The sequence below is a fragment of the Meleagris gallopavo genome, chromosome Z, assembly GCF_000146605.3.
Source record: "Meleagris gallopavo isolate NT-WF06-2002-E0010 breed Aviagen turkey brand Nicholas breeding stock chromosome Z, Turkey_5.1, whole genome shotgun sequence".
In the NCBI taxonomy this organism is placed as follows: Eukaryota; Metazoa; Chordata; class Aves; order Galliformes; family Phasianidae; genus Meleagris; species Meleagris gallopavo.
In genome coordinates, this window is record NC_015041.2 from 17,162,874 (window position 1) to 17,188,973 (window position 26,100).

Here is a 26,100-nt window from a genome sequence, read left to right on the forward strand (position 1 = left end):
TCTGAACCTCTCTGACATTCTACGACCTTCTCTTCTTTTCCCACATCTTGTCTCTCATTTGTATTTTTATTGTTCTTGGAACTGCATTTTTCTGACTTCTCTCTGACCATTTCTCTTCTTCATCCTTCACTAGTTTTTTCCTCCCTGGTTTTATCTTCTATGACCTTTTTTTTCCCCACCTGAGATTGTTTTCCACGACTTTCTCATCTCTGACCTTTTTTATTTAAATCTGTTCTGCTCTTTCACCTTCAGAGGGTAGCTAACAGAGCAGCTGACAGACAGGAGTTTGCATAGCAGTCTCTGGTTCTGCTTTGGAAACTTCAGGATCTTCTGTGTCCCTGAGAAATGGGAATGGACCACATGGCTTCCAGAGATCCTTTACAACCTAAAGCATTCTGTGGGCAAGAAAAATATGCCAGTTATGCTGTTTGGTTTGCTCAGTATACAGACAAGAGTCAGTGACATTAAAATGAGTTTCCAAATTATTCACCCTGAACTGAAGTTTGCATATTCCCTAGGCTTTCTACATTTACATCTACAGATGGTACATGTTTGTTTTGTTGCTGATATGCATAAATAAGATTATCTCCTCATCTTACATACGGGTGCAAAGAAATATTGGACAAAAGGGTGTTATTAGCTTTTCCTGGACAGAAATTTAAATAGAGCATATAAAGACTGAGCTGGTTATATTTTGTTTTACTCAGTTTTTAATAAAGTAACGTCATTGTTCTGTTTTGAAGTAAATTATGACATGGACAGATCTGCTTGTATTCTGTAGCAACTGTGATGTAAAATTTGACACTGTGCCCTCTGCTTCATTTTGGAACATGTTTTGACTGTGCTGATCCAGTTGCCCCATTTTTTTGTGTGTATTCCTTCAGGGTAAGGGAAAATGGAAGTAAGCTTTTTCAAGTTTCAAAGACCTTAACAGTGATAATGCCATCACTTTTATAAGTGGAGTTTTCCAACTGCTCAACTGTAATACCTTAAGTAAACCATACTGAAGAAAAGGTTTTGTTCCAGCAAGAGATAATAAGGCTGAATAATAAAGGAACAGAGGAAAAGAGAGGGAGCATTAAAACAAAAGTGGCTGACTACTAAAAGCAAGCTCTAAAATATGTTCTTTCCTCCTCTTATCCCAACATAACACCAGTAAAATAAATCTGTAGCTTCGTTTTCAGTTTTCAGCAAAGACACATAGCATGAAAATTACTGAAATGAGCATTTTAGACTGAAGATGGGGAACTGAAAGAATAGCCAATTACTTCTCATCTTCCAGAGTACCTCCCCTCTGTGACAAGAGAAATCATGATTTGCCATTTTGCCTTAGCTACTCTTCCTTTCCACTGAGGCACCAGCTTACTTGAATAGCTCCTGAAGCTCAGACTAAGGTCAAAGAAAACAAAAAGTGCTATGCTTACTGCATATGCATGCACGGTACAGCCTGAGGGACCCATTTCAGATTTATGCTTTATGGTAGACCTATTTATAATGTTCATCTGGAGCTCCATGCAATTATTAACCGAATCAATACTGGAACTGTTCCTCAGATGCTAATCTCCAACTTATTAACAGACCCATGGCCTCAGATACTGCTAATTCTAAAGTAGCCTGTCTGTTGGTAAGTTCTCCTCACGGTTCAAGCTAACTTTCTTTGATGCACTACTAGCCACTGTTCCTGACTCTGATGATTATGGAACATCTTGCTTTCCTTCTTTTCAGATACTTGAAGAATATCATGTTGTCTCTCATTCTTCCCTTGGTTAAATGAATCTTTTTTTTCTTTCCTCTCACAGTTTCTGGACCTCTGCCCACATTTGCTGTGTAGTCTCCCTTAGATACTTTGTGGTTTCTCCATACATCTCCTGAAACAGAATCATCATGCTGGGAATGCAACGAGAGCTTCATAAGTGCATCACACACTGGGAGGACTGTGTCTTGTGCCTCATTATCTGTGCTCTGGATTTCATAATTTAGCTACTCAATTTTTCAAAGTATTGCTCTTTTTATACTGTGATGCTAATCATACGATGTTTATGCTCTGAATGCTCTTTCACAGAAAGGCAGCACAATCAGTTCTTGGATTTCAAACATGCATGCTCTTGATTGCTATTATTCCCATGTATAGAATTTGCAATTTTCCCTTAGCTAACTCTAGAATATTTTTCCAGTAGATTCAGTTCAATTAGTTAGTTAGTTAGTTTATTTGGGAGGGTGGGGGGAGTAGGGAGAGACTTTTAGAGTAGATACAGATGTATGCAAATCTTATGAACTTGGGATGCGTGGACAACATTCCTATGCTCCAACCCATGAACAAGCCCTGTTGAGTCAAGACAATGTAATATTGTCTTGAACACCAGATCCCTCTGGTGTTCACTACTTTACCCTATGCTATCTTATCAAGAGCTACAGGATTCTGCTCAAACTCCAGGCTAAGCTAATCATGACTAAGAAGCTGAACAAATGTAACCTGAATCCTATTTTGGAAGGATATGACTAAGTCTTCCTCCACAACTTCTGATAAGTAAAGATTTATTTTATGCTGTCCTATACAGTCAGCTTTCTATGCTCTGCTTGTCTGGGCTGACAGTGACAATGTGATAGCACCAGGTTGTTCACTGCATTGTTCTTTAATCAACTTAAAGCTTCGGTGTCAATTCCCATGAAAGCAGATAATCGCAAGACATGCCTTTCCTTGCATTTGCAGGTAATTAAAATAGCCAGGAGTGACTTGCTGCAACTGCATTTAGCAGCCATCAGCCATTTGAAATTCCAGAAATAGGTAGAGGATTATTGTATCGCCTATCTTCTGCCACTCCCAGTAAGATCCATGATTGTTATTTAATTTCCAAACTCTGATAATTCAACAGACATAGCAAAGAAGAGCTGAAATAGCAAGAGTGTTGGGATGGACAGAACTTCCATAACAGAAAAAAACGACATTTACAGATATATATATATATGTCCTTTATGTTGGTACTCTGAATTCTGTGAAATATGAGGCCTAGATATCTGGCCTCATTCATTTAGCCTCAGCAAATACACTTGGAAACATTTAGATTGCAGTGTTTGGAAAATACTGTTTCTTGACAATTGTGCTGAAACCTTCACATTTTGGCTATCAGAGTACTTATTCATCTGTAAAGTCTATGCTTTATTAACAATTATTGTATTCAGCAGCAATCTTTCTCATTAAAACAAAAGACCAGGCCTGAACTGACCTGACCAAAGCATTTGATCAGAAACAGGAAACATTTAAAATAGCTTGACATTTTAACCAAGAAACCTTTTGCAGCTAATGAACATTTAAAACAAGGTTAGCCTGAAAGAGCCTAGAGGTTCAGGGTGGTTGCTGGTTTCTTGCTGGCTATGGTTTCTCTGAGTGCTCTTTTTGGGTGTCTTGTCCAAATACTGCCTCATAGCAGCTGCTAATTAAGGATCATCCTGTGTGAAAGTTCATGTTTGTTCTCTGTAGTGTCAATAACAAAGGCTAGAGATGAGCTTTAATTCTGTAGTTTAACTCACACCGCATTTACATCTGACACTGACATATATAGCCTGGGATGATGTGTCCTATTGACTGTCCAGAAGATATGTGAATGTTTTTGTTCCTTATACAACACTATCTAGCAATGATAATTTGCCTGCTGATTTTTTTTCTTTAGATACATAAACCTATGCTTTACCTGCTTGTATTTTGCTAGTACCCCAATAGTTTGTAGTTTGTGTCCGCTATGGTTTTTTGTCCGTTTTCTTCCTCCCTCTTTATCACCAACCTCCTTTCACACCTCAGATAATAATTTTTTTTTCCCCCCACAAGAAACTATCACTTACTCTTCTGACCCAAAAAATAGAGGTCAGAGAATTTTGCCCAGTGATACTTGTTTTACTCCTATCTTTTGCTTGAACTGCTGGATTCAGGTTATTTTAGAGTCAACCAGTTGTGACACTTGTCTTGGATTTTTTTTTTAATCAGTTATTTCTTTCAATGCTTATTTGTTCTTTCTGTTAATCTGGCATTATGTCCAGTTTGATCTTTGCTGACTAGACTCCAAATTCTCATATCTTGCCTATCTCTGCTAAACTGAAACAATATGCAATCTGAAAGCAATATCTTTAGGGTGAAATTAAATGTCTTACACTCTCTCAGAAGGTATATCAATTAGGTATCTGTCAGTTGTTAAAAAACAAAAAGAAAAACAAAACAAAACAAACTTATTTTTTAGAGTTTATAAAGTAACATCTTCTAATTCCAGTACAGGTGAGGGATGTTGAGGATAAAGAAAGACTGTATAAAAGAGATGTGTGTAACATATTTCAGGGATCTGAAATGGTGTGACTCTTCTATTTCATACTATCATCCATAGAATAACATACATAGAATACCATACTTCTGCCAAGGGCTTCTTCTTTTTTAGTCAAGACCATACAAAGCACAATAGGCAGAGAGAAACTGACACCTTAAAAGGCCTGATATTAATACTGGGAAAGCCTTAAGAATTAGGAGTTACTTTTAATGTAATGAGACCATCAGCCACCAGAGGCCCTTCAAGTCTAGGAGACTGGCTGAGCTAAGAGGCTGCAGAATATCCATCCCTCTGGTTTGATTTATTGCATCCAAAGAGGAAATATTAGAATGAATAACCAGCACTGAGAAGTAACATTCAGAGAGCCTGCTGGGCACAGCTGACAGAATTTGAGCTCTTCTCAGCTGCCATGCTGCCACAGTACTCAAAAACTACCCTTATCAAGGGTATACAAGGGTACAAACCTCTTCTCTCATGCACGTTTTTTACTCTTCCTTCTCCCCTCCTCTGACTTTTAGTCTGATTTCCTCAGCTGTTGAAACTAAACCAAGGACACTGATCTTTTATATTGTTCTAGTGTTAGTGCCCAAGACATCTCATTTGGAAAGCAGAAGGTGATCCAGGCACTCTCCCTGCTGGCCACCCCTTTTTTAATGCGGCCCATAAATAGTGGGCTGAAGTACATGAAATTGGATATGCTACAAAATTGGCACTCAGACCTGCAAATATTTAATAGCTCACGGGTAATTTGATGACTTATCAGAGTAGAAAGTAGGCTAATATTTTCTCAGGAAAGGGAAATTCAAACTGAATTACAATTATTTATGTTACTACTAAGCAGGAGTTTTAATCTGAATTAGGGTTTTGTTACATTGGGTGTTTTTCAAATAATAAGACGTAATTAGAGTATGATGCTACCTCACCTCTCAACTCCAGAGGGCAGGGCCTTGAATTTACTGATGTACAGAGAACAGTGGTTGCTAGAAGAAAAATGATCCCTTTGCCTTGTAAAAAAATGAGTATATTCTGCAAATCTTCCCAGACAGCAAGAGTGAGGTCTGACCATCTATGCAGATACAGCCTATGCTCTGTTTCAGAACACACATATTATGGTGGGGAAAACCTAGCATTTCTCATTTGTCACCTTTTTTTTTTATGTTATTGTCTCTATGAAAATTAGTTATTACCTTTGTGGTCTTTAGTGTTGTTATAATAATAATACAGCAAGTTCTTTCAAATGTCTCCTGCCCTGTACAGGATCAAAATTACCCTTTGAAATGTTTGGCAAATCTTTGAAAGACTGTTAAAATTTGGGAAAGAGTCCTTGAGCTAATTAGACCAACCGTAATAAGTGAATAAACAGTTTTGTATAATTGGAAATATCATTACACATCAAGGATGACGACGTCCACAACAGAAAGCAGATCTGTGTGAAGGAAAGACTTCAAACTTCAACAGAAAAATAAACACATTTCTCAGTAACGCTAAAAAACTTTACAAGGGAGAGTCCTGTTTGAAGTAAATGGACTGTGGGCTGTAAACAGTGTTACTAATATAGAGAGCTTGTTAGAGACAGCTAGCTTTAGATGTTTACAACAAACAAATAGTTCTGTGATTGCCACGTGCTCAGTTCCATTTTAGTTTAGTCTACATTCCTTCTTTACATGTTTAAAACAGCATATATCAACCTGATCTCATGATGGAGAAGTTCTAGGTCTTTCCCATAACAGATCTTTATGGCCCTGTGCTGGAAAGGAAAGAGTGACTGCAGCTTAAGGTCTTGATCAAACTTCAGTTTCCTTTGGACTCTGCTTTTCCATGATGAGTAAAAAACAGCCATAGTTCATGTAGAACAGACTCAGAAATAGCACCTGATCTTCCACAACCAACATCAAAGAAGCAGTGCAGTTTTGGGCAGGATAACTGGTAAAACTGCATGTCTTTCTCTGATGAGATCTCCTAGAATAGAGGTAACCAGTATCTCGGGCAATATATTAGCTCAAAATAGTTGAGATACTGCTACTGTCATGAATGAGAAGAGAGGGATAAAATTCATTCTCTAGAAAGATAAACCCATGTGGTGCAGCCTCTGAGGCACGGCCTCAAATGCGAACAATCAAAATAGTTCATACATTTCCAAGTTTCCTCTTGTAACTTGCCCACATTTCATGCCAACAAACATTCCTTAACCTTGTATGCAGGCGCTTATTCAGTCAGGGTCATGAGTGGTTCCTAGCCACATGCTCTTCCTCCAGTCAGGGTTGTTATCCTGTGACGATCATGGAACAGATCCTCTGGGACGACTTGCTTGATCACATGAAGAAGGAGCATGTAATCTGAGGCAGCCAGCATGGCTTCACCAGGGGAAGGTCATGCCTAACCAATCTGGTGGCTTCTATGATGGAGTGACAGCAGTGGTGGACAAGAGGAAGGTGACCAATGTCATTTGAGCAAGGCCTTTTTGACATGGTCTCCCACACATCCTTATCTCCAAATTGGAGGGATGTGGGACCACTTGATGGATAAGAAATTGGTTAAAAGGCCACAGACAGATGGTAGTGATTTAATGGCTCTATGTCCAGGTGGAGGCCGGTAACAAGCGGTGTCCCCCAAGGGTCTGTCTTGGGACCAGTGCTCTTTAACATCTTTATCAATGACACTGATGATGGAATCAAGTGCACCCTCAGCAAGTTTGCCAATTTCACCAAGCTGAGTGGTGCGGTTGACACGGTAGAAGGAAGGGATGCCATTCAGAGGGACCTCAACAGGCTGCAAAGGTGGGCCTGGGTGAACCTAATGAGGTTCAACACAGCAAAGTGCAGAGTTTTGCACTAGGGCCAGAGGAATCCGAGGCACTTATACAGTCTGGAAGGAGTGGTCCTTGAGAGTAGCCCTGCAGAGAAGGACCTGGGTGTCTTGATGGATGAAAAGCATAACAGAGCTCTTGCAGCTCAGAAAGCAAATGGTAGCCTGGGTTCCATCAGAAGAGGGGTGGCCAGCAGGGACAGGGAGGTGATTGTCCCTCTCTACTCTGCTCTTATGAGGCCCCATCTGGAGTACTGTGTTCAGATCTGGAGCCCCCAGTACAAGAAAGTCAAAGAGCTGTTGGAGAGGGTCCAGAGGAGAGCCACAAAGATGATCAGGGGGCTGGAGCACCTCCCCTAGGAAGAGAGGCTGAGGGAGCTGGGCTTGTTCAGCCTGGAGAAAAGAAGACTGTGGGGTGACCTCATTGCAGCCTTTCAGTACTAAAAAGGGAGGGACTATAAACAGGAGGGGAATCAATCTTTGGAAGGGATAGATATCTGCAAGACAAGGGGAAATGGTTTTAAGTTGAGGAGGGAAGATTTAGGTTGGATGTCGGGGAAATTCTTTACAGGGAGTGGTGAGGTGCTGGAACAGGCTGCCCAGAGAGGTTGTGGATGCCCCGTCCCTGGGAGGTGTTCAAGGCCAGATTGGATGGGGCCCTGGGCAGCCTGGTCTAGTATTAAATGGGGAGGTTGGTGGCCCTGCATGTGGCATGGGAGTTGGAGATTCATGATCCTTCAGGTCCCTTCCAACCCAAGCCATTCTGTGATTCTGCGATCCTGCGGCTCACTTGGCTTTTGTTATTCTTGGTTCTCAGCATTCTTTTCTCATGTTTTTATCTTGCTCCGCAGCTTCTGCTCTGAACAGTCTTTCATGTATTCCCACAATGTAGGTAGCCTATGTGTTCATAGACCTTTTAATTCTTCCAGATCAGTTAGTAAAAAAAATTAAAATAAAATACTATGTCAGAAATTATTATTTAATATTTTGTCAAGTACCCTAAAATACAAAATTTAAGGCTGCCTATGCAGCTGAATTCAAGCTTGTGTGGATGCTTTATTTCAGATTAACTGTGGTCTTCCTACTGTCTTTGCATAGGATATGCAGGACTCAGTCAATGAAATTACATTTAATGCATACCGCATGCAGTTCTCAGTTTGTTCCAAATAGTATTAATTATCTCCAAGTTTTTCAATATTTCTTATCAGTATATTTTGTGTTCCTGATAATTTTTTTCTGAAAAAAAAAAAAAAAAAGAGAGAGAGAGAGAGAGCTACTGGTATAATTTAGTCATTCCCATTTTATACTTTGGATTTAAATATTCTCTTATTTAAATTTGTTCACTTTTCTTGTTGATATTGTATGCCCAGTCTTAGGACTTTCGGATATAAGTTAAAGACAAGTAACACTATTCAGAGTCCAGTTCTGTAACAGAGACTACTTCCTCCAGATTCAGTGCTACAGCTCATCAGATCCTTCATTCATGTCACTAGTGAACACCATATTTTTAAATTCCATTTTAATTCAATTTTCAACAGAAAAGTGCAACCTTATTTTGAGTTCTTTTCTGCCTCAAGAAACAGAAAACTATAGGACATTTTCACAAAACCTAGAACCTTCTGACAGCTGTCCTACAATGGTGAATGTCCAGCAGTACTAAGATAAGCTACTGGTCCCATTTATTAAAAATGAAAGACTTCCAGTGAAGCAGAGTGAGAATAGCATCTTCTCTTCTTTCGCTGTCCTTTCAATTTTTTTTATTACTTTTTGTCCATTGAAGATAAAAAAGGGGGAGAGAGAGAGGATAATGTCAAGAGTCTGATAAAAAACTGATTTGCCTTTAATCATAGTCTTGTCAGATACCTTCTCTGTAACATATGCTTCAGACTTGATGCCTTTTGTGAATTCCAGAGATATTCTGGAAGGAATAAATGGAAGGGCTTTTATATGCAAGATTCCAGTCTTTATTTCTTGAAATTGCTATAGCTGCTAAAATCATACTTGGATAACTTATGTCATCCTCTCAGCTGGGGACATTTGGTCCTAAGGCATTTGTTTTAAGAACACTTTTCATTACTTTAATAAGCTTTTCCCCAGTCTGAAATGTGCACAATCACTGACAATGGCTTGGCACAAAACTGTATTCTTGCATTCAGTAATATTAAAATTATGTCTAATCTTAGTCAATAAAACTACCATTTGAATGGAACACTCTTTTAAGAAATTTATTTAATGAACAATAATGAAAAACGTAGGACAAAGTTCCTGTTCAACAATACTTGTTAACTAAATAAAATAATGCTTGTTGTAGCCACGATGCAAGTTAGTAAACAGTAACAACAATAACAAGAAACCACGACAACAACCCTGTCGGTACTTTGAAAAACTGCATGGAAGTAGTTGGTTTAAAATTCTTTTAGCTGAGAGGAATTTCAGAGTCTTGTTAAGCCTATATTTGAAATGTTTAAGTCTTTTGGCTTTCTAAATATATGGATTCTGGAGTATTTGAGTTTTCGTTTTGTGAGTAAATCCCTTGTCTTAAAAGAAAAAAATTCTGATCAGCGTAAGGAAAGACAGAATTATGCATACAGAGGAGCGCTGATCACCTTTATCTGACAATTTCTTTGCTGTCCACCTCAGTGTTGTTCAGAGTATGGACAGACTGCTTCACATTTAACTAGACATTAATTAGACCTGACCCTGCTACCTTTCTAAAGGTACTCTTTTATACGTGAATTAGCTCAGACACTCAGACACAGGTTGAAATGGAAGACATGTTTTCCTAAGTGAACTTTGAGCTACATCAAGATGTACTGTCAAATCCTGGTTGTATTGAACTATTTTTGCTAAGTGCTTCTGAGAAAATTAATTTACTTTATAAACTTGATATAATCAAGCTCAATTAGAGAAATTAAGAGAAACATTTGGTGCGGCAGCCAAAGTTGCTGAATCTGATTCTCTATTCCTTCATCATCTGCACAATTTGTGCACTTGTGCAAAGCCAACTGTAGTGGGTTACACATGTAAGTATGGGTGCAAATGTGTACAAACTGTTCATTACCTTTACTGCTGAATGAGATTGCATCAAACAAAAGTACTTGGTGATCATCAAGATGAACTTTCATGGCTTTGGGTTGCCTAGAAATACTTCTTGAAACTTGAATACTGCAAGACTGAATGTGTTCATGATAGAAGCATAAGAGCAGTTTTGTATTTTTGTGTCTTGGTTTGGACTTCTTGCTTACCTAGTTTAGAAAACTGGGAGAGTAAGGGTTAGTAAGAGGGCTTTAATGACAGGCAGGTATGTTCTGACTGCCACTTTTTCTATGTATTGCAAGCTTTGAAACCTAAATGCAACCCACAAATGAGTTGTCTGCAGGGAAAGTCTGCTTTCAAGTAAGGAAGTGTGTTATCAGGTAAATAAATGTCTCAAGAAAAAGGGAAGGAATAGCATTTCCAAGCAGTATGGTGACCTGTAAGAAAATCTTTCTTCAGAAGATTCAGTATCTAATGGTTATGTGGGACATGCTGAGTATCTGACCCATCAATATGTGTACACAACTCTTTGATCTGAATGAATAATTTGTACAAACATGTTGATCCATTTTGCCTCTCCCTGTATCAGATTTCTTGGATTTTCTTGCTGCTAGAAATTATGCAGAGCTTTTTCTTCTGTGTCTCATTTCTCTGGGTGCTGAGGCTAATCCAGCCACAGTCCTGGAGGTCTGAGCGGATTACAAAATGTACAAGGATGGCAGAACAAAAAGCCTTCAAAAAGAAAGCTCAGAAAGGGGTGAAGTAAATTTATTTCGGGGTCTACTGTCAGAGGTGAGTTGACACAAGCAGTAAGTAAAGAGATTAGTGATGTAGGAAGAGATAATCAAGGATTGAAGAAGGGTGAAAATGGCATGGGATAAAAAAGATGGCAGAATAAGCATATTAAAAGTTATTAAATGTACTGTAAGGAGGAAACTAAGATAAAAGAAAGAAAACTTCAATAAAATGTATATTTAAGTTTCATTCTAAAGTAATCCATGATCAAAAAATATCTATTATCTCTCCTGAAGGTCAGGCTCCCAGGATGTTAAGAAAATTAGGCCTGTCGTAGAAGTAAGAAAGAAACAAAAAATTATCGTTGTATGAAGAAGAGATACTGGATAAAAGTAGTCAACCCTAAGAAAAGCAAGGAGTGACTTGGTCAGTGCAATCTGTACTTGAATAGTTATTTAATTCAGTACCTTCTTAACATAAGATGTAATTTAAAACACCTCAGAAAAGAGCAGTGATAAATGAAGAGGAACTATCTCCATATTTGTAAACAAGTGATCATAATGGCAGAACTGAGGGTGTGTGTGTGAAAAGCACTTTCCTCCCAAAATCTGTGTCATGCCAAACCAAATTTCAGTTCTTTGTTAGCGATTGATCCAAAAGATGGAGTAAGTTCTTTGCAAGTAATGCACTGGCAGTACTCCCTCCGCACATTCAGCTTTCTGTAAGAACTGAATAAACCCACACAGACACAAAAAAATAAAACTGGCTAATAGATTTGTGAAAATCAATCTCCTAGTTCAGGATCCAGTAGAGCAGAGATTACTCATACTGCAGAAATTAGGCAGCAGACATTCTGCAAGAGGCGAGAGAGCAGAATGCTACTTAGAAATCACATTGCTGCAAAATTTAGTGGTTAAAAACAAATTAAGGAAAAGGATAACCCAGCCAGAAATTCAGCTTCAGCTACTGTGCCAAAATATTCACCCAGGTCCTGTTTTAATGTGATTTTTTTTTTTTCGATGTAAATGAAATTTCCCTGTTGGTATTCCTTTCTTGGTATCTTTTAGCTATAGCTGATACATGGCGCTAATTTGGTCACAGAAGATGGAAATGCACAGAAAGCTAAGAACTCTGAAGTCTTAAAATTACACAAGTTTTGAGGGCTGAATATAATGATCCATTGAAAAATGACTATGTGAAACATCTGTGAACATGAATATGAACTTCAGATGAAACTCTAATATGCTAGAGAGCTCAGGAGATGAAAGAGTCACAGATGTCACCCCTCTGATTTTCACCTGGATCTACAGCCTGAGGTGGAGGGGAGAGTTTCTGCTTAGGTCCTTTTAACACTGAATTCATTAACAGCTACTGTAAGATAAAAGGCTGCCTGGATATATATTCAAAATATGATGTGATGCCACAGTGCTAATGATAAACTTTTATTACCCTATGATGAATCAAAATATCAGGAAACAAACTGAAGTAAATATTAAGGAAAGATTGGAAGCAGGAAGTAGCATGAACACTCAGAAGTAATACATGACAAGAAAACGGTACAAAATTGTTGATCATCTCATCCAACTATCACTAGAATTCAGTGATATACTTTGATGTGGAGGAGATAAAACTGCAGTGGTAGCAAATACATTGAAAGTGTTTTGAAGACACTGGGCTTTGACTTGTCAAATGCTTAATTTAAAACAATGTAAACAAGATGGATAATGAGATTGAGCCAAATATAATTTGAGGCTATGGGGAGAGTTTATTCTCCTTTCTGCGCATTCAGGGATTTGTATACAGTAATCAACTCTTGTGAAGCCACAGAAGGTGTTGATGTGAGAGCAAATCCTTTGAGAAACAGACCCCTGTGGCTTCAGAGGGGTAAACAACATAGAAGCAGAAACTGGTTAATCCTATAAAATCCCTTTGCAGTGCTGTTCAGAAGTAAAAGAAAACAAGTCCTAAGCACATTTCTAAAGATGCTCTTCAATAGCAAAGAAATGCTGATCTCATGGAAATTCATGGAAAAAAAAAGAGACTTCCATGGACCTGAAGTTCATTGCAGGTCTCCAACACTTAGGATGCATATCTGAAGTCATTCTCTCACTAGTTCAAAAGCAGTAGCTTAAATATTGCAGAATTCCAAACAGATTTGAATTCACCTTTTTAAGGGCCAGGTCTCTGTAATTGAAAAAGCATAGCAAGAGAACTGAAGCATATGAAAAATCAAGGTACCAATTATACCAGATGTCTCTTCACAACCACAGACATTTATGATTAACATTCTAACAAATCTAAGGCCATACTGTTTCCAGTCTGCTTACCTGAAAGAACCTCCTCTGGCCAAAGAGCAAACAAATGATGTGAGGAAAGTGAAAATTATTTTTGAAGTTCCAGTTTAGTTTGGCTGTTTATTCTTTTCTTGGTCATTGTTCCAACCAATCTCCCTCTGTCAGTTACTAGAGGGTCTGCAGAAAGAGATACAACATGTGAGGTGGAATTGCAGCAATAGAAGGCACATTACAGGTAACTTAAATATATATCCTGGGCATAATTACATGTAAGAAGTCAATTCTGATTGCTTACTTCAGAATTATTGGTGAATACAGTCATGACCTTGCTTAGAAGTTTGCTGAAAGTTAAGGTAAAGCAGAGTCATACAAATATCTCAGAGCGCTCAGGAATGGTAATATTAAGCTACTTTCTCATTTCCTGCTAGGTGAAAACATTTAAAGAGAGGCAGCATATGTAACCTAGCACTTCCCATTTCCAATTTCTTTTGTGGCTGAGGAGTCCCATTACAATTGGTCTTTTTTCAGATAAAAATCTTCGAGAAGTGACTTCCCATCTTTTCCAGCACCTGTTTGAAAGTAAATACAAATGTTTTCTGCTAGAAAGTGGTGGTAGTAGAAATGGAATAGCAACGGTCCAAGAGTGCAGCTTGAGAAATGTACCATGACCATGACCCCATCAGGCCCAATGTGACAACATCCTTACCAGGGTTCTGGGAAAGGGATGGCGAGAAAGAAATGTGAAGGATAAAGAATGTGTTTTAAAGCATCCTAGAGAAAGTCAATCTTCCTGCAATCCCTCCATAACCCTTAATTTATCTTCAATCTTCATTTTTCAAAACAATTTTGTTCCTTATATAGAATATATTGATAGCACTTGCATGTTTACCTCAGCGTAATGGCTTAACTCTGGCCCAAAATTAATGCCCGTTTAATTAAACATCTATAATTATAATTTTATCAAAAATAACTCTGGAAAGGAAATACATAGTTTATTCACTCATCTAGTAATTAAACATCAGATTGCCTTAAAGTCAAGCCAGTTTAAATTATACATAGTTAATTATATTGTCTTTGTTCAATTTATCCAAAATGTCAGCAAATTAATAGGATATATCTTATGATACCTACTTATTTATTTTGAAAGATATTGAGGATTTGATGCTAAAATTTATCAGTGTTTTGTTAAACTAGCGTAAGTATTTTTATCTTCAAACATAGAGTTCTTTTAAGCTTCTTTTCTGTGTGCAGTATGATTCCTATTACTCTCCATAGTGTAATCTTCAAGCATTATTATTACTATGAAAAGTAGCTGTGAGTAGTTAAATATTATGAATTGTCTTTACTTTCAATTTTTTTGGACTGATGATACAGCACAGCTACTAATATTTTATTACAGATTGCTGATAATTTTGAACTATTGTTTAAATTTGAGATCTTGAATACAGAGGTATACAACATGGATGTAAACGAAAACCTCCAATCAATCTGTTTAAAAAAAAAAAAAAAAGTATGTGTGATCTACATGCAATTCTGGTTATCACAGAGAATAATCTCCCACACTGAAGATGCTTTCAGAGCTATCTGCTCTCAGAGCTTTTATTGACAGCTGAAGGTGGATATTATAAAAAAAAGACCTAAAGAAAGACAACCTAGGAGTTTTCATGAGGAAAACTTAAGAGACAATGGCTAGAATTAAACACCATCTAGAATAAAGCTACTATTATAATATTAAGGACAGCAGTTATTTCTTCTTCCCTTTGCCTACTATGCTGCTGTAGGAAGTGTTCTTTTTTACTAGATACGCAAAACAAGATTATCTGCAATAATCAGTGCCTGTAATACTGCTACCGACAAAACATTCTAACTCTGGAATAGAGCCAACGGTTCGTAAAAAGCAGACTTCAGACAGCTAAAAACTTCAGGAACAACAACAAAAAAAAGTGCATAGTTAGTAATCAGATTCCTTCTATCGTGGAAAAGTGTTCTGAAGGAGGTGGCATTTATGTTAGCATTTGAGCCTCAGCACAGTACCAATATGTTTGCCTGAACTGTGGAAGCAGCTATGGTAGTTTTGAAATTCTTTTCTGTGACAACCATGTAGTAATAAGGGTAAATATTGTTCTTGCAAGTAAAATAGAATATGCAACAAGTTTCTATTACAGAAGAGGTGCATATCTTTCTGATATGCTTTGATTCTGAACCCAGAGAAGTCAGCCTCCTGAATGTCATCGGAGAGGGATGACTCAAGAGCTGCTGCATAGGCACAGTATGTGGATCAATATATCTGCTTTTCCTATGTATAATTAAGGCTCCTGCTGACTTTCACTGTTTCCTGATGCACTGGTGCTAGAAACCAACATTGTGTGTTATCTCTAAAGATGGCTGTTCATGCAGTGAAATCCGAGAGGGACATGCTGCAAAACAGAATATCCCCAGTTGGAAGGGACCCACAAGTACCACTGAGCCCAATTGTAGGCTCCACACAGCACCACCCAAAATCCAAACCCCACGTCTGAGAGCGCTGTCGAAATGCTCTTTGAACTCCGGCAGCTCGGGGCTGTGACCATTGTCCTGTGCAGCCTATTCCAGGGTCCGACCGCCCTCTGGTGCAGACCCTGTCCCCACCCCCCAGCTGCCCCTCCCCTGGCACAGCTCCGTGCCGTTCCCTCGGGCCCTGTCGCTGTCACACAGAGCAGAGCTCAGCACTGCCTCTGCTCTGTGAGGAGCTGCAGCCGCCATCAGGCCTCCCCTCAGCTCCTCTGCTCTGGGCTGAACAAACCAGGGTACGCTGCTGCCTCATGCTCAATTTGCCATCAACCAGTGCCTGCAGATCCCTTCCTATCAGGCTGCTCTCCAGCCTCTCATCCCACTGTACATACATTCCGGATTGTCCTGTCCCAGGTGCAGAATTCAGCTATTTCTCTTGTTAATTAAAAAAAAAAAAAAATGTTAAATGCGATTTTAAAAATGTTAATTGTTAATTAATTAAATGTTTAAAAAATGGTAGAGTTCTTGACATAACCCTATGCCTGCATGTCCTTAACCAAAGTATTCAGTCCCACTGATTTTCTAACTGGATGAGAATAATGTACTGCTCTGAAGAAGGAAAAATAAATAAAATAAACCCTTATGAGAGCGCCTATTCCAAGAACATAAAGAATGATTCATAATCTAGAAAAAAATTTAAACACAAACCACCAGGCCCTGCTGAATCAAATTGGAACAGCATAAGCCAAGGAGATTTTTATTTTACTTCTGTTGTGCAAGACTAGTAGAGAAACGTTGTGAAATATCAAAGAACTTAACTGTCCTGGTTTCATCTGATACAGGATTGACTTTCTTCATAGTATCTGGTATGATGCTATGTTTTAGTTTCAACAGAAAAACAGTGTTGATAACACACCAATGTTTAAGTTGTTGCTGAGCAGTGCTGTACAAAGGTAAGGATGTTTCCATTTTTTCAGCTTTTTGTACCATCCTGCCAGGGGAGTTGCTTGGGGGACAGGGGGACAGTCACTTCTTGAACTGGCTGGCATTAGTCAGCAGGTGGTGAGCATTAATTGTTCTGTAAATATATACATATGCATATATACATACATATGCATATATATATGTTTGTGTGTCTCTCTCTCTCGGGAGGAGTACAAGAATGTTGCTAGGATATGCAGAGAGAAAATTAAAATGGTAAAAGCCTAGCAAGACTTTAATCTGGCCACCAATGCAAGAGATAATAAAAAATGTTTTCACAAATACACCTACAGCAAAAGGAGGACCAAGAAGAATCTCCATCCTTTATTGGATGTGGTGGGGAACGTTACCACCAAGGATGAGGAAAAGGCTGAAGTTCTCAGTGCCTTCTGTCCTACTGAAGGGAGGGGAAGTAATTTAAAGGCTGTGTGTGATGGTTAGGTGCATGTGGGTTAAACCACAACAAGAACATAAAACATTCTCTAGAATGTTGCATCTTCCTGAAGGAATATTTTGACTCAAGTTATCTGAACTGACAGAAAGAATACTGTCTGTGCATATCATCTGCAAAAATATTGCAGAGAATATTAGCAAATACAAAGGAAGATTGTGATTTGTTGCCAGTGCAATAAAATTCTCGTTTAAATGCATTTTGATAGAGTAACTAGAAATACAGGAACAAACTCTTGATAGTATAAAATTACAATTGTGAAATTAAGTTCTCTTGGTTTGGAAAGGGCGTAGATAGATACTGCTTCAGGAATCAATTGACTGGTTATTATTTTTGACCTTATCTCTTTTAAAAGTATCTCTTTTATGGGAACATATTAATCACCATTTTCAAACAATATCTCTTTTGCTCATTTTTTTCCTCCTCCCAACTTTTTTTTTTTTTCCCTCTCTAATATTTCCCAAACTGCTGTCAATTAAGATGAAAGATTAAAATATTACTGCATTTTACAGATAAGGAAATGGAGACAAATAGACTTCCTTGAAGCCACCTAATGAATCTGTAGTACAAACAGACCTAAAACCTACTTTCAAACAAATTTCCAGACCATATTTCACAGAATCACACAATCTCAGAATTGCAGGCCTTGGAAGAAACCTAAAGAATTCATCGAGTCCAAACCTTCTGGTAAAGCAGATTCCCTACAATAGGTTACACAGGTAGGCGTCCAGATGGCACTTGTATATCTCCATAGAAGAAGTCTCCACAACCTCTCTGGGCAACCCGTTCTAGTGCTCAGTTATCCTTACAGTAAAGATGTTCTTCCACATGTTAGTATGGAACTTCCAGTGTTCCAGTTTTAGGCCATTACTCTTCGTCGTATCACTACACACTACCAAGAAGAGCCTGGACTCATCCATTTGCCTCCCCCCCTTCTATGTGTTTATTAACATTGGTCATATCCCTTCTCAGTCTTCTTTTCCAGAACACACAACTTGGCAGTTTGATTGTGCTTGTGAGAACTAGACATATATGGCAGTAGAACACTGTTTAGGTACCCTAAAAATTAGGAACACATATGTTTTCTGTGCTGTGAGTTTAACTGCAGAAATGGCTGAAGCAATGTATGGGGTCCTTCCCCATGAACTTCCTGTTATTCCTCCTTGATGGAGGTTTTAGCTGCTAGGTGAGACAATGGAACAACTTGCGTGAGTGCCCATTCTCAGCTTCAATCAGAAACTGGCCAACTCTATAGAATGTTAAAATTACGCAGTTGTTCCTGTAGTAAATGGACTATGAACTAACTATGGACACTGTGGCCAGCTGCCAATCTTTTGCTTGGGACCGTATGCAGGACTCATGGTGGTAGTACTGGATTCTCTTGCAAAACAGTCATCTTCTGTATCCTATCTTTATCTATCTGCTTTATGGTCTCATATTCTACATATTTTCTAGGTTCTTGTGAGCTTGGGACAGATACACAAATAGCCTGACTCACTTCCTGACCAACTGTGTGTCAAATGATGCACTCCCGGGATGCCCAGGCAAAATGCACTAAATCATGCTACGGTGGCTGAACCTATCCTTAGGTTGAGATGTTCATGTTCAGTTGTTATTTTAGCACGGTGTACTATTTCATAATGAGCACTGGCAATGGAAAAAAATATTCAAAGTATGGACATATGGGACACACAACCCCCAAATGCTTTTTCAAACAAATTTAATTTTCAAACAGATTAAACAGCAGCAGAAAACAGAGGGTAGATGTCTCTGAAAGAGGTAGAAAGCACTCCTTTATTAACAAATAATGAGGATCTAAAGCTAGGAGTCATCTCTCAGCTCTCAGGCATGACAGTATACTATATATACAATGAAGAAGACATTGAAGTTATTGAATATGGAGTAAAATGTGTCATTAATCATAGAATCACATAACCATAGAATCCTTAGAGTTGGAAGAGACTTCGGAAGGCCATCTAATCCAACTCCCCTGCAATGAACAGGGACACCACAGCTAGATCATGGTGCCCAGGGGTTTATCCGGCCTCAACTTGAAATTCTGCACAGATGGGGTATCAACCATATCACTGAGCAACCTGTTTCAGGAAACAGACAGCTATTCAACAGCTCTACTCCAGTGGAAAAATTAGTATGCTTTCAGAGATTCCAAATTATGCTTACAAAGTTAACGTGATACTTAAGAACAAACTGGTTCTTTAGGTATGAATTTCAACCTAAGATCTCAGACCTGAAAGAAGGTAGATGTCTCTAACTGAAACATAAAGAGATCTATAGGGGATGAGCATGTCACAGATTTGCATCCTTATTCTTCATTTCCCTGATGAAATAGGACTGATGTTTGAGTAGGTCTGGTGATTGGAATTGTAAGCACTCAGACAGAATAGAAAATCAAGTAATGATTCTTTTCTTCCTGAGTCATGCATAGCTAAGGGACCCAAAAATAGCTATTAGGTTGTTTCCTGCCACAATAGCCTCTTCTAACACAGCTGCACAGCATTCGCGGGAAGTACTTGAAAAAGTCACCATGACATCATTAGTAGCAACTCTGTTTTTATCTTGAAATGTTTGTTAGATGAGAAGAACAAGCAAAATTAAATCATATTAGAGCTAGAGGTGGAAATAATTACTTTCTCATGCATTTTTACATTTTAGGCTGAAAAACATACAATCTGACCAGTTGCACTTCTTTTAACTAGATATTTCTTCTCTCCTCCTGCCCTCACCCACTTTTTTGAAAAAAAATTTTTTTTACCGTTACTGTATCAGAAACTTTCAAAATAAAATCTAGTGTGTTGCACAAAGACTAGGCAACTGCATCAAAATCACTCACTGTCATTTCCATTGATTACTGGAACCTTTGTACTAACATCATACTGACGAATGGCAGACAAGTCAGAGGCAAAATTAATGAATGAACGCAAAACCCATAGAAGCTTCACTGATCATGTGCATACCTGATAAAATTGCTAACATTAGTTCTTTAACCAACTGACCTTTCACCAAGAGTAGAGAGCCCATTTGGTCTAACAGCCTAAAACCCACTGTCTGCAGCTGCTGCTTCCCTTGGCTGTCCTGCAGAACTTAATACAGCTGAATTTATTACATGGTGCTGTCTACGCTATGCTGTTTTAATAACTTTTTTGGCAATGCACACATAATTCCACAGCAGGACCTGCATAAAAGTTCACACCAGAACAGTAGCCTCAGAACCTCTCTCTCTAGGTCATCTGATCATCTGATTAGTGAATCATCAATGTCATCTAATGACTATCCAGAACAATGACGTGGTATATTATTGATCTTACAAAATTGTATTTTGCTTGCTATGTTTAAGAATTTCCATGCCTGACAAGACACTAATGCATGTTCTTTCATAAGAGCTTCCTCTCGTCTAGGACTCATGATGAATGCTATGAGAATGCAGAGATAGAGCCATTCTTCTGAAAATACAGAAAGCTTTAAATGATATTTTGCCACAAATAGAAAGCTTGTTGCAAAAGCATTACATAAGCAATATATTTAATCTGTAATTTAAAAGCATTGTTTAATTTGATGATGCATGCACTGCTACTAGAAATTGCTACAAATATAGACACAATTCCAAGCACAGTTCTTAGTTCCAGAAATTTTATAACCTTTAAAGCCTACCCATCATGATGACTATATACACTGGTCTTCTTCTTGAATGGTGTGAAAACTTAAGCATAAAGTCCTTGTTTGGGAAACAGCTGAGCAGATGTTTTTAAGATTTTTGAAGTTACACTTTGAACCAATGTCTCTGCTGAAAGACTTAAAAGTGCTTCCACCTCCTAGTGGCAGCTTGTTCCTACTGGTATCACTAGGCTTGCAGATGCACGCTGTGAGCGTGCTCAGATTTGGGGGTGACTGGAGTCAAGGGCTAAGAGGCAGCCCTAGAGCACGTATCAAAGGGAGATACTTTCACTTGTATGAAACACTCATTTGATCTCCATGTACAGGACGAGCTTACTGGACACAAAGAAGTGTGTTATGCAATTGAAAAACTGTTACCTTTTCTATCCAATGAAGCAGGCAATGTGACAGCGTATATGCTTCTGTGACCCAGTAGCCATGGCAACTACAGTACAAAGACAGATTATCCTGGTGCTCAATCCCATCAACAGCAAAACTGCAGTTATTTATGCTGGTCCCTTAGCCAAAGAATGAAAAGCTGCATTTCAGTTCTGCATTACAGTTTTAGTGGCTGCAAAGTTTTGCAGGGAAGAGACTGTGACTGCACATTCTATAGTGAGAAACAGAAGAAAAACATTTCACTGACAGGAACCATTTGTCTTTCATAGTAATGTGGACTTGTCAAGTCTCACACGCTGAGTACCAGACTTGCTCTTTTAGCTACTGCTTTTTCATTCCCCACTGTGGCACTCTAGTTCATGCATCAGCAGTGTAATGTCATGTGGTCTGACGTGACAGTCTTGCCTGCTGGGATTATGGAGACTTCCAGAATCTGGCAAGACTAGCAAACCAAGCATCGATGCAATGGTGAAACTTCTTCATCTGCTGCAAATATAACAACCTCCATCCTTTACTGCCTGACAAGATTCTGTTTAGTTGATCTGGCTTGTATTCTAAATAGATGTCCCTACAGAGATTTTCAATCTGAGAGCTACACTTCAGGCAGATTTTGAGGTTTCACAGCCATGCCTGCTCTCATCAGAATTTCTGTTTTCATTTCAGAGTCCTATTTTGTTAATTTGCACTTGTCTTCTTGATTAAACAGTGTCAAAAACTGTAATTCGAAAGAACATTCCTGAGGTATTTAGCTACCATTTTCTTGTTTACTAAGTCAAATGTATATAATGATCCCATACTTCCAAAAAAAAAAAAAGAAAAGAAAAAAAATTCTAAGGAAGGCATGCCTTAACATTTTCATTTTGCGAGTGTAAGCCAAATCTGCAAACCTGACAGACAGTCAGAGTGAATGACTTTTATTGCTTTGTGAAAGACCCATGTCTCTCTTTTCATATTTCTTTTCTCTGCATTCAAATTCCAGTCCGAGAATAAGTCAAACAGCATGCAGAAGTAGAAGAAATACTGTGTTCTAAAAGGTCAGAGAAAAAAATAAAGTTATTTGACATTAAGGAAGAGAATAAAGAAAAACATTGTCAAAATGTATGGGTATTTGAAAATTGCTGGCATCTTGTACTTAACATCTTGTACCTAACACTTAACAGGAATATCTGTTTAGTTTAATTACAAATTAAAGAATTTGTATTTCAATCTAAAAATTATCAGAAAGGAACAACAATCACTAATGAACTTTTTTTACCTTATTTCTCTCTTGCTTAGCACAGATTTCCTCAACATTTGAGTCATATTTGTTAATTTTATGGTATAGTCTACAAGTTTCAAATCACAGAAGATATTTGCTCCCAATACATGCATTGAACTTGTGATAAAAGTTGAATTGCATTTATATTTTCTTCTAGTTACATACACCTCTAGCAAGAAATTGAAACAGCTTTGTTAACAACATGTCTGTCATTCCAAAATTCACTCATCCAGAACCACTCAGTTGGATACAAAGCAGATGTCTCTTGATGCCATTGCTAATACAAGATGTCTGGTATTTATGCAGTTCTGAAATTTACTGATTATTTTTATGAGCAATAAAATTCATGGTTTAGGCAAAATAAAATTTGTGCTACAAAAACATAGTGAAGCCACACTCTTCTACATCAAGACAGGATAGACATTTTATTAGCTAACTCATGGACAGAAGGCTAATTCTGGGTTAGCTTTGGCAGTGAGTTATGTTACTTGTATAACTGCTTGTTGTACTTGCTGTTACTAAAAGAATATGAATTTTTCTCCTATTTTCTATATTCCATATCACTAAATAACAGCTTTTTCTGTATATTTTGCAACATAGTGTTTGGTATGAAAAAAAAATATTCATGCTTGTGTAAGCAAATGAAAAAGAGGTAGCATAATCAAAGTAATAATTGAAAACCTTACCTGACTGATGTTAATGGCTGCTACTGTAGTATTTTTTTAGATTAGTACTATGCCTGGTTAAAATAATTAGATATTTAACTACAATGAGTCATATGTTAGCATTTTGTGAAAACAGCTGATATATAGTAATTATGTACAAAGCAGAGCTTTAAGCTTTAATTGTGTCCCAAACTTATTTCACATGTTGTGACTGAACAAGAGCAAATGCTGAATTCTACAATGGTGAAGAGTAACTCCAGATACCTGTGTGTACTTGGGAATGAAAGGCTGGAGAGCAGCCTGATAGAAAGGGATCTGCAGGCACTGTTTGATGGCAAATTGAATGTGAGGCAGCAGTGTGCCCTGGCAGCCCAAAGGGCCAGCTGTACCCTGGGGTGCCCCAGGCCCAGCACTGCCAGCAGGCAAAGGGAGGGGCTGTCCCCTCTGCTCTGTGCTGTGTGGCTTCTCCTACAGCACTGGGTGTGGTTTGGGTGCCACAATATAAGGAGTACATAAAGCAGTAAGAGAGTGTCCAAAGGAGAGCTACAAAGCTGGTGAAGGATCTGGAAGACAAGGTGTGTGAGGAGTGGCTGAGTCTCCTGGGTTTGTTCAGCCCAGAGCAGAGGAGCTGAGGGGAGGCCTGATGGCAGCTGCAGCTCCTGACAGGGAGCGGACGGTAGCGCTGAGCTCTGCTCTGTGTGACAGCGACAGGGCCCGAGGGAACGGCACGGAGCTGTGCCAGGGGAGGGGCAGCTGGGGGGTGGGGACAGGGTCTGCACCAGAGGGCGGTCGGACCCTGGAATAGGCTGCACAGGACAATGGTCACAGCCCCGAGCTGCCGGAGTTCAAAGAGCGTTTGGACAGCGCTCTCAGACGTGGGGTTTGGATTTCGGGTGGGTTGGGCTCAGTGGTACTTGTGGGTCCCTTCCAACTGGGGATATTCTACAATTCTGTGCTTAGTAATCAGCAGAAACTCTAGCCCCATGAGAACAGTGCTTTGTGAAGTACTGTCAGAGCATATAATTGGACTGGGATAGAGGAGCAATGTGAATTGTGTCTAGCATGAAATTATGTAATTCTGGTCCATTTCTTTTCCATCTTTGCAATCTTCAAAAGTCTCTGAAAAAGAAGACAGAATGAAAAGCATACAGGTACTGCTAGAATATAGTGGGGGGAGGGGGGGGAGCAGGGGGGAAGGAGATGGGGAGTGTCCTTCAGTAACATCTCTGCAAATACCTATTTCAGCATTACTTAAATTTTTATGTCTTTAAAAATAAAACAAGGAATAAGAAGAGCATTGTTTACGCAGAGATGCTGTTTGCCTTAATGTTATTAATTTTCATTAAAAAATAGTAACTTAATAGTTTAAAGAAAGACATACAACAATCAGGAAAAAGAATCCTACTTTATGTTTTATTGATAGTTCCCTGCATGGAAATTATAGATGTGAGATTCCTTGGGGAGTCAATGCTAAGATAAATGCCAATATCATAATAGATGTTGAAGATGATTGTTTTGGGATAAATTTGGGAACCCAGCACCATTTAAGTCTTATAATTTCTAACACAGTATCTGCAGAATCTTTCTACTTACAAAGTAGAAGATAAATAAATATAGAATAATAAAAATATAATAATAAATTCAGGGCATGTTTTCCAAATTTTAAAGTCTGAAGCTTCTCTGAATACTTAATCTATTGCTTCAAAAATCTATTCAGCTAAGATTTAAAGTACCATTCCAAAATGAGAACTGTTTTATGTAAGGCTATAGTTTATTATATTCAAGATTGTGTATTGTAATTTTTAAAAACAAAACTCTAGACCAACACATTTTGGGGAATGTTTCTCCTTTTCCCTAATTGCAAATGTTAATAAGTATAACGTGTTCTGTTTTCAGAGAGAAATATTACTCAGTTATTTCTTTTTCAACTTGACAAAGACAATAAATCCCAGACATAAAAATTCAACCATTAATGCATAAACAGAGATAAGATTTTAAATGTAAGTATTGAGCAAATTTGTGATGTCTGCGTGACCACAGTGTCAGAAAGAGTAATGTTAAAGATAGTTTTGTTCAGGAAAGAAGAAACAGCTGAAAGCATACATGATGGCACACATCATGTTTTTGAATAAAAATCAACACCACTTAATTCCTGTTTTCATGTTATACTGATATAGTTTTAAATACCTTTCAGTGACAGTAAAAACAGCAATTTTGAAATTCTGGTAGACACTGAAATCCATATTCATGTCTCTTTCATACAGTTTGCCTAGGTCATAACTCCTATAAACGTTGTGCTTTATGCAACCACATACACAGAAAGGGGTACTCCAGAGGACAGACTCGTTTCCACAAACCACTTCCCTTCTGCTCTCCCCAGTAATGTGCGAGCTCTGGCAAACATCCCCGGAGCTGCTCATTTTTGCTGAACACAGCAATGCTTTATCTTCAGCACTTTATTAAGGAAGAAGATGTCAAATTTTAAATCTGGTTCCAAAAGCAATCATACATTTTCCTACCTGCTTGGAAGCTGTATAATCTTGGCCTATCATAACTAAGGACTCAGTAGAAGACAGTTATGGGAAAATTTCTGACAAATATGCTTAAAGCAACTTCTTGGAAAACAAAGCCTGGGAACACGTGTGGAAGGTGAGCTGCTTTATATCTGACGACTGCTTTATATCTGAAGGCGTGGTACTCCTATCTGACAGCCCCATTACTGCTGCCAGTAGCACAAGCCACCACCCAATGCTGGGCCGCCATTTCAGAGCTGGGCTGCTTCTACCGTGCAGCAGCACCACCATTTTCCAAAGCCCAGCAAAGAGCAAAGCAAAGACACAGAGAAGGGACATGGAGAGCAGAATGTGACCGAGAGCTACGGGGAGAGAGCCCAGGGGCTGCTGTAAACACAGCACCGCGCCGCCGGGAAAGGAGTGCGGCACCACTGCGAGCGAGGGGGCCGCGGCGCGAACGGCGGGTCGGGACCACGCGCTGCCGGCGCACC

At 38.7% G+C, this 26,100-nt stretch overlaps 1 long non-coding RNA gene across 1 annotated transcript; it reads right to left on the bottom strand.

The window, feature by feature from the left end:
* Positions 1-209: 209 nt before the first annotated feature.
* LOC109363918 lies at positions 210-21,941 on the bottom strand. Its single transcript, XR_002109819.2, has 3 exons — positions 21,153-21,941; positions 13,214-13,357; positions 210-395 (listed from the first exon to the last, which is right to left on the bottom strand). It is a non-coding gene; the product is annotated as an uncharacterized LOC109363918 (long non-coding RNA).
* Between the last annotated feature and the right edge of the window lie 4,159 nt (positions 21,942-26,100).